An 8555-nucleotide genomic window follows, 5' to 3' on the forward strand; every position below is an offset into this window, starting at 1 on the left:
GAAAAATTTCAACTGTGAAGGTGGTCTGTGAGGCCTTGCTGGGTCTGGTGCCCATTCCCCTCATTTCAGGCCCCCTTCTGATTTCTTTTCTTTTCAATTGAATTTAAAAATTTATATTAAAGTTCATGGACATGATTTAAAGAGTTGAATAGGAACATAAGGTTTATAACAAAAAACAATGGTCCCTGCTACATCCTGAGTTTCCCCTTCCCAAGAGACAACTTTCAACTTTTGGTGATCTCTTTTGCTATTTGCCTTTGTACTTCGAAGCAACTGTGTACACTGCTAGTTCCACCATGTTGAAGAAAAATATATTGACTTTCTAGTAAGAAAGATGAAGATTTAGTGCTCTTACATCATACTTCCCCTCTTCCCATCCTTCCAACATAGCTATAGCACAATTTTTGACAATTGAACATTTAATATTCATATAATTAGGACTATGTAAATATTGGTCCCAGTTGAGCCATATAGTACTATTAATACATTCTTTTATTGTACAACTTTTGTTATTCCTGGAGTTAATAATTGCTTCGTTTGCTGTATTTGCCTAGTTTTCTATGATTCTTCACCACTTCAGCCTCAGACTTGCCAACGAACTGTAAAAAAAAAAACAAAAAACCCTCCCAATATGGTCAAACTCATCAGGTAATATATCTTTTTTTCCTTCACTGGACACAGTCCTCCTGTGGCTTTCCATATTCCCACTATAATCCAGGGTGATTTTTCTCTAGGCCTACCTGGTATACAGCTGTCATCCTGATACGTTTCCTTCCCATCATTCCAAGTTTTTCTTTTGCCTTTCTGTTGGATCTCATTTCCTGTATCCCATGCTCTTGTCTTTCTTGGTTTTCTCCCTTATTTAGCTGTAGTATGTCTTCTAATAGCATCCTGAAAAGAAATGCAGAGAAGCTAATATTTTTTAAAAATCTTGCATGTTTGAAAATGTATTTATTCTTCTTTCACAGTTAGTTGATAACTAGGTGAGATTCAGAATTATTGGTTGGAAATTATTTTCCTTTATAATTTGTAAGTCTTTGTTCCATTTCTTCTAGCTTCCAGAGTTGCTTATTGGGAAGTTTGTTACTATTCTGGTTCCCAATTCTTTGTATGCAATGTTCTTCCGTTCTGAAAGTTACTAGGGTCTCTCTTTATTTTTGGTGTTCTAAAATTTCACAGTAACATGCCTAATTGTGTGTCTTTTTTCACTGGGCTGGAGTGTTCCCTTTCAATCTGGAAATTCATGTCCTTCAATTCTGGGAAATTTTTTTGTATTATTTATTCGGTAATGCTCTCTTTTCTGTTTCTCTTCTCTTTTTCCAGAACACCTATTAGCATCATTCTAGATGTCCTGCATTGATTTTATTTCTCTCTTTCTTGATCTCTGATTAGTTGTATGTTGGATGGGTTGATCCTCTTATTTTCTCATATCGTATTTTCTATTTGAAAGAAACTCTCTTTATCTTTTATTCTAATTTCTGGGTTTATCGTCTAACCCTTTCATGTTCTCTCAACATTCCCTTTAAAAATATATACATAGCATTCTAATCTTATTTTATAGCTGCAACGCCGTCTTTTATCTTTCAGAGGAAATTATTTATAGGTGTTTATTTAAATGTTTCCCTGCTCCCTGTACTATCTCTCTTTCTCCTAGTTGCTTTTTCCTGTTTCCCTGAATCTTTGGTCTCTGTCTTATATTCTAGAGTTTTCTACAAATATCTGATGATAGTTGACTGTCATTCATATTTCAAAGTGTTGCATAAAGAGCCGAGTGGAAGCTCTTTACACGTAGGTAGGGGATCACCCAAGGATCATTAGGCAGGCACTGGCTATTTCACTGGAGGGCCTTGAATGGTCTCTATAGACCTATTCCTTTGTGCCAGGCGCTTTCCCCAGAAAAAAAGTTTTCTAACTGCCTGACCTGAAGGGAGAAGGAGGCATGGAGATAGCCCTCAGCCCACTTGCCAGCGTCCTGTCAGCAACATGGGAGGACAGAGGTGCCAGTTTTAGCCTGGGCTTCACTCTTTGCTTAGCTAATGCCCCAAGTCCAGAGCATTCTCTGTCAACCTCTCAGAGGGTAAGCTTCTTATCTTCAGCTGTGGTGGGGGGTATGGTTGGTCCTGCGGCTGAATGAGGCTTTCACCTGCCCTCTCATGTTACTCCCTCCCAGGCCCAGTGGAAGCACCCAGCTTCCCATCCCTGAGCCTTTCCCAGGCCCGTGGGACTAACTGGCTTGCCCCTAGTCGGTCCCCCTTCCTACAGGCTCCAATTTCAGCTTCCCCTGCTCTGCAAGTCAATTACCATCATCCGTCTTCGTTCTAGCTTCCAGAATTTGGTCAGCAACACTTGTCTGCTTTTGTCTCCTCTCCTGTTCTCTTTTTCTGGAGGATTCATACATCTTTAAATTCCATTAAAGTCCATTTTGGTAAGATTTCAGGAGTGAGTGGAAATAAACACATCTTCAACCAACCATTTTACCTATCTTTCTCTGTTACAGTTTTCTTTGCTTGAGCCGTCTCTGTCTCTCTGATTCTTAAACGTGCTAACTTCCTTTCTGTGTCTGGGCCTTTGCACATGCTGTTCCCTCCTGGAGCACTCTTCTCTTCTTTCTCCTGCTCATCCTCTGGCTAACTGTGACTCATCAAACATGTCTCAGCTTAAAAGTCACCCCTGCAGAGGGACTTCCCCGATCCTGGGCCTTCTGTCTACTTAAGGGAGCTCCAGTGGCTACCTCTGCACAAACCACGGCTGCTTCCTCTGGGTCTTCCCAGACCTCCTCCCTCTCAGACTCTTTTCAGAAAGAGGGAGAGAAGAAAGGAGGAGAGCTTCCTTCCCAGAGCCCCCTGCGGCCTGGCCACAGCCTCATCCATCCTCTGACCATATGTCTGCTGCCCTAAGTGGCTGAGCTGGTCCCTGGGATCCCTCCCAGCTGCCAGCCAAGAGCGAAGGTCACCTGACACACGCTTCCCTTTGTTCTCTCAGCCTCCCCGTGATCAGGGACTTTTTACTACACTCCCTCTCTTTCTCTGCTCTGTCACTGTCTCTGGGTCTCCGTCTCAGTGTCTCTCTCCCTTTCTCTCTCTGGCCCCTGTTCTCTCTCCACTGTTCTCTCCTCCCCCCCAACCGCCCATCCCGCCTTTTCTTCTCCTGTTCTCTCTCTCTCTTTCTGTCCACCCACCTCATTTTCCCTTTGTCTTTCTCCACACTCCTCCTGCGTCCTCTCTGGCTCCGGCTCTGAGAATGCCTCTCTCTCCCTGGCACCCACACACTCAGAATCCTTGTCCTGCCCCTCTTGCGGCGCCTGGTCGGCGGGGGCCTTCCTGCAGTGGCGCCCCAGGTGTGGCGTGGCCTGGTGGCCGGCCGGACCGCCTGCTGTCTAACGCTCTTGTAAGGTTACTATTTATCTAGTGCAACCAAAGTTGGCACACACATCTGGCGCCTGGTACTTAGTGCAATTATTTATGATTTCCACCAAGATTTAAAAGCTCATCGCCGGCCTTGTAATGCAGTAACTGATTGCGCTGCTCATGTAATTAAGAAAAGATTATGATGTCCACGTGGCGTACCAGATGGTGGCATTCATAGTAATAGGCGCGCACAACTGGCAGACAACTGCGCAAGGGCAGCCGAGCGGAGGCAGCTGGAGACCAGTGTCTTCCTCCAGCCACTCAGGGAGGCGAGGAGGCTGCTGGGGGTGCTGGTCAGTGTGGCTGGGGGGTGGGCAGGGGGAGGGGAGGGGGGAAGCCTGGAGGGGCGAGGCGGGCTCCGTCTCCCCTGATGTGCTGCTCCGAAGTTGGCCTCTTTGTTATTACTCCCACCCCACACAGACTGAAAAGTTTTGCCTGTGTACGTACACCTGAAGGCACACACGGACACAAATACGCACTCAGATGGCCATAAATACGGGACTCTCTCCTTCATTTATTCAAAGATTTTGATCAAGCAGCTAGCTGGGCTAAGCCCTGGGCCTGTACTGATAAAGCAGACGTGGTCCCCTTCCTTGTGGGGCTCAACAGACTAGGAAAGGAATAAGCATTGATCAAAAAACGACAAGAATACATGTAGAATTGAATTGCGTTCGGTGTTACACATCAGAGGCTGGTGGTCTGATGAGGGCTTCCCCAGGGCATTCGACTTGGTCAGGGAGTCCAGGGAAAGCTTCTCCAAGGAGGTGACAACTGAGGGGGGATCTGAAGAGTAAGAGCTAACCAGGTGATGAGAGGACGGAAGGGTGTTTCAGCAGAAGGGACACATGCAAAGGCCCAGGGGTTAGAAGGGCCACGGCAAAGACATGCATCTAAACGGAGGCCAGTGCCCAAGAATAGCCAAGGCAACTTGAAGAAGAGAAACAAAACTGGATGCCAAGAGTTTTAATGAAACTATAGTAATTAAGGGAGTGTGGTGTCAGCACGAGGATAAACAGATTGACCAACGGAACAGAGGAGAGAGTCTGGAAACAGCCCGGCACATACAGGATTACCATATTTCTGACAAAGATGACACCGTAGTCCAGTGGGAAAGGGATAGTCTTTTCAGTAAATGGTGCTGGGCCAATTCGATGTCCATATGAGAAAAAGTATATCTCAACTCCAACCTCACATTATACACAAAAATCAATTCCAGACAATTTGCAGAGCTAAATGTGAAAGTTAAAACAATACAGCTTTTAGAGGAACACCTTGGAATAGGCAAATACATCTTAAACAGGACACAAAAAGCCTAACTAAATAAGACAGAAGTTATAAATCGAACATATTAAAACCAAGAAATTCTGTTCCTAAGAGATACCAGCAAGAGTGCCATTGTAACTGAAGGAGAGGGAGGAGACATCCGCAATTCACATGTTTTACAAAGAACCTGGATTCAGAATATATATTTTTAAATGCCTACAAATCAGTAGGAAAACAAAACTGGCAATTCAACTTTTTTTCGACTTTAACAGATTCTTCACAAAAGAAGATGTTCAAGAGACCAGTGAATATATGACAAGGTGTTGGGCTCCATTAGTCATCAGGGAAACATGAGCTAAAATTACAGTGAGGTACCACTACCCACCCACCAGAATGGCTAAAATTAAGAAGGTAAAATCTTAAGTGTTGAAGAGGATGTGGAGAACAGGAACTTCACGCACTGCAGATAGGAATATAGATTGGTACTTTGGCAAATTGTTATTATCCAATAAAAACTGAATATATGTGCAATGCACCAGTGACCCAGCAGTTCCACTCTGGGATGTATGGATGTATACCACACTAAATGTTTCCCAAAGACAGGTGCTGCAGTGTTCATCAGCGCACTACCTGCAAGAGTCAAAGCCTCAAAACTGCCTAAGTGCCCATAAATAGCAGAATGGATAAGTTTATCAAAATAGATAGATGGTGGTAGATTTATACATTGGGATACTACACAAAAATGCAAATAAGTGACTGCTGCATTCAACGTGGATGAACCTCACAGATATATTTATGGGTGAAAGCAGACAGAACAAAAGCATAGATACTAGATAATTCCATCTATGTCAAGTAGAAAGACAGGCAAAACTAACCCATGGGGTTAGAAGTCAGGAGAATGGTTATCCTTGGGGAAGTAGAAACTGGAAAGGACACAAAGGCAGCTTCTGGAGTTTGTGATTTTTCTGTTTCATGCCCTGTGTTCTGGTTACATCGGTCTTTTCATCTGGTTAAAATTCTTGGAGCTGTATACTTATGTGCATTTTTATCTGCGTATGTTCTACTTCAATAAAGAGTTAAAAGGAAGAAGGAGGAAGGAGCTGATGTGGAGCAGAGCAGGTGGAGAGAAGCAAGATGAGGCTGAAGGGATAAGTAGGGGAAAGGGAAGCAGTGCCCGACAGGCCTCCTAAGGAGCAGTGGGGAATCCACGAAGGGGTTTAGACAAAAGTTGGGGTGGAGGTGGAGGGTGGAAAGGTGGTGGCATGGTCTGTTTTGCATTCACACATTTCACCCTGGATGACAGATTGAGCACGTGCATTTATCTCCTTTTCCTCCTAAGATGCCACCAAAAGGGGTGGAAAGAAGTAAAAAGGAAACGCCCTTACAGAGATGAAAGGAACCAGGAGAAGATATATCATGGTCCAAACCTTTCACCGAATTTCTGGAAGCCAAAAAGTGGGTGGGAGAGAGGTGCTGGTGGAGCTCTCAGGAGGAACTGCGGTTTCAGTGTAGTCCAAATGGCTCTCCTTCCAAAAGGACTTGATCCCATAGCACCGAGGAGGGTCTTGGTCTCCAAGATGATGTGCGCAGAGGCGGGGGGGAGGGACACGGGACGCTTAAAACAAGAGGATTAATTGAAAGGTGGCACAAAAAGCCATCGATTTTTATACCTTCCAACAGTACTCCTGCACACACAGAATGCACAGAACCATCAAATAATAAAGACTCTGAGAAATTAAACATTGAATTGCTCAAATGAAAAAGTCAATAGAATTAAAAGATGAATTCAATGAAATCTCCCAGAACATAAGACCAAAGAAAAAGAGGCAGAAAATAAGAAAATTAAAGGATTTGTTAAAGGGTTTCAATAACTGACTAATGGTAGTTCCAGAAAAACTTAATTTACCAAAAGGAGTTGGGAGGAAGAATTAACAAAGAAATAATACAAGAAATTTTCCCGCAAATGAAGGACATGAGTTTCCAGAATAGACAGGCCCACTGAATACAAAAATGAATGCATAAAGATCCATATATAGACATGATGTCTGGAAATGTCATAACACCACAAATAGAAGCTATTAAAAGCTCCAAGAAAGAAAAATATATGCTACCTAGAAAGGACTGAGTACCAAAATGACATCAGATTTCTCCTAGCAACATTCGATGTAATATTTCCAATATCCTCAAAATTTTGAGGGAAATGATTTTTGGCTATTATTTATATGCCCAGCCAAACTGTTGATCATTGGGAAGCGAGAAGAAAGATAGTCTCAGAAAATTTACCTCCAGTGCACCCTTTTTAAACGAAACTACTTGAGAAGGTGCTCCAGCAGAATAACAGAATATATCAAGGAAAAGGATTACATAGTGTCCAAGAAACGTTGGGCCAGTTCAGAAACACAGTGAAGAAATTCCAGAAGAGAAGCAATGCAGCAGCTCTAAGGAGGGACAGTCCGTGTTGGAGATGGAGTCTCCTGGAAAGGGAGAATGTAGCAAAACACAACTGGATGGGGAGGCTGGAAACAATGAAAATATGGTCATGGCAGACAGCACTAGTGGGAAGGGCAGGTGGAAATTCCGGTGGGGGAATGGTATTCAAAAAAGAAAATGCATATAAGAATAATACACTACTTGACTCTGCAGTGAAGAGCAAATTAAAGTAACTTCTTGCCTGTTAGATTGGCAAAAATTCAAAAGAATGTTCACACCTACTACTGATGAAAGGAAAAGTATATTTTCATATGTAACTGGTGAAAAAGAGAATTGATATTGTCTTTTTGGAAAGCAATATGAAAATTATTTTTTTTTAAATATTTGTTTATTTATTTATTTATGGCTGTGTTGGGTCTTCGTTTCTGTGCGAGGGCTTTCTCTAGTTGTGGCAAGCGGGGGCCACTCTTCATCGTGGTGTGCAGGCCTCTCACTATCGTGGCCTCTCTTGTTGCGGAGCACAGGCTCAAGACGCGCAGGCTCAGTAATTGTGGCTCACGGGCCCAGCTGCTCCGCGGCACGTGGGATCTTCCCAGACCAGGGTTCAAACCCGTGTCCCCTGCATTGGCAGGCAGACTCTCAACCACTGCGCCACCAGGGAAGCCCCTGAAAAATATTTTTAAAAATTCATTTCCTTCAACCCAACTATCCCACTCATAAGAATTTGTCCCATAGAAGTAAAGAGCACATTCATACATAGGACTATATAAAGGTGTTTAGTGCAGCAATATTTGTAGTGGCCAAAGAACTAGAAAGCATCCATCAATGGGAGAATGTTTAAGTCATGACACATTCATGCCACGGAATAAGATGTAGCCATTAAAAAGAATGAATTTACTTACAAGGGTTTCCACAATATTATTAATTGAGAAATTCAAGAAATATCTGTAATATGATCCATTTTGTCAACTAATCATGATCAGGATTGGCAAGCCCTATATGTATATAACTATATGAGCATTTAAAAAGAGTATGGACGGATTCACACCAGATTTAAACATCGGTTGTTGGAATGCTAGGGAAGGAGTAGGGAGATGGAAAAGGGGTAAGATAAAAAGACTGGTTTGAAAATGACTGTGAGGGCTTCCCTGGTGCCACAGCGGTTGAGAGTCCGCCTGCCAATGTGGGGGACGTGGGTTCGAGCCATGGTCCGGGAGGATCCCACATGCCGCGGAGCGGCCGGACCCGTACGCCGCAACTGCTGGGCCTGCGCTCTGGAGCCCGCGAGCCGCAGCAACTGAAGCGGGCGTGCCTGGAGCCCGTGCTCCGCAACAGGAGAGGCAGCTGCAGTGAGAGGCCCGCGCACCGCAACTAGAGAAAGCCCACACGCAGCAACAAAGACCCAACGCAGCCAAAAATAAATAAATTAATTAAATTTAAAAAAAAAGTCTGTGA

The sequence above is a fragment of the Balaenoptera musculus genome, chromosome 6 (assembly GCF_009873245.2).
Source record: "Balaenoptera musculus isolate JJ_BM4_2016_0621 chromosome 6, mBalMus1.pri.v3, whole genome shotgun sequence".
Taxonomy (NCBI): domain Eukaryota; kingdom Metazoa; phylum Chordata; class Mammalia; order Artiodactyla; family Balaenopteridae; genus Balaenoptera; species Balaenoptera musculus.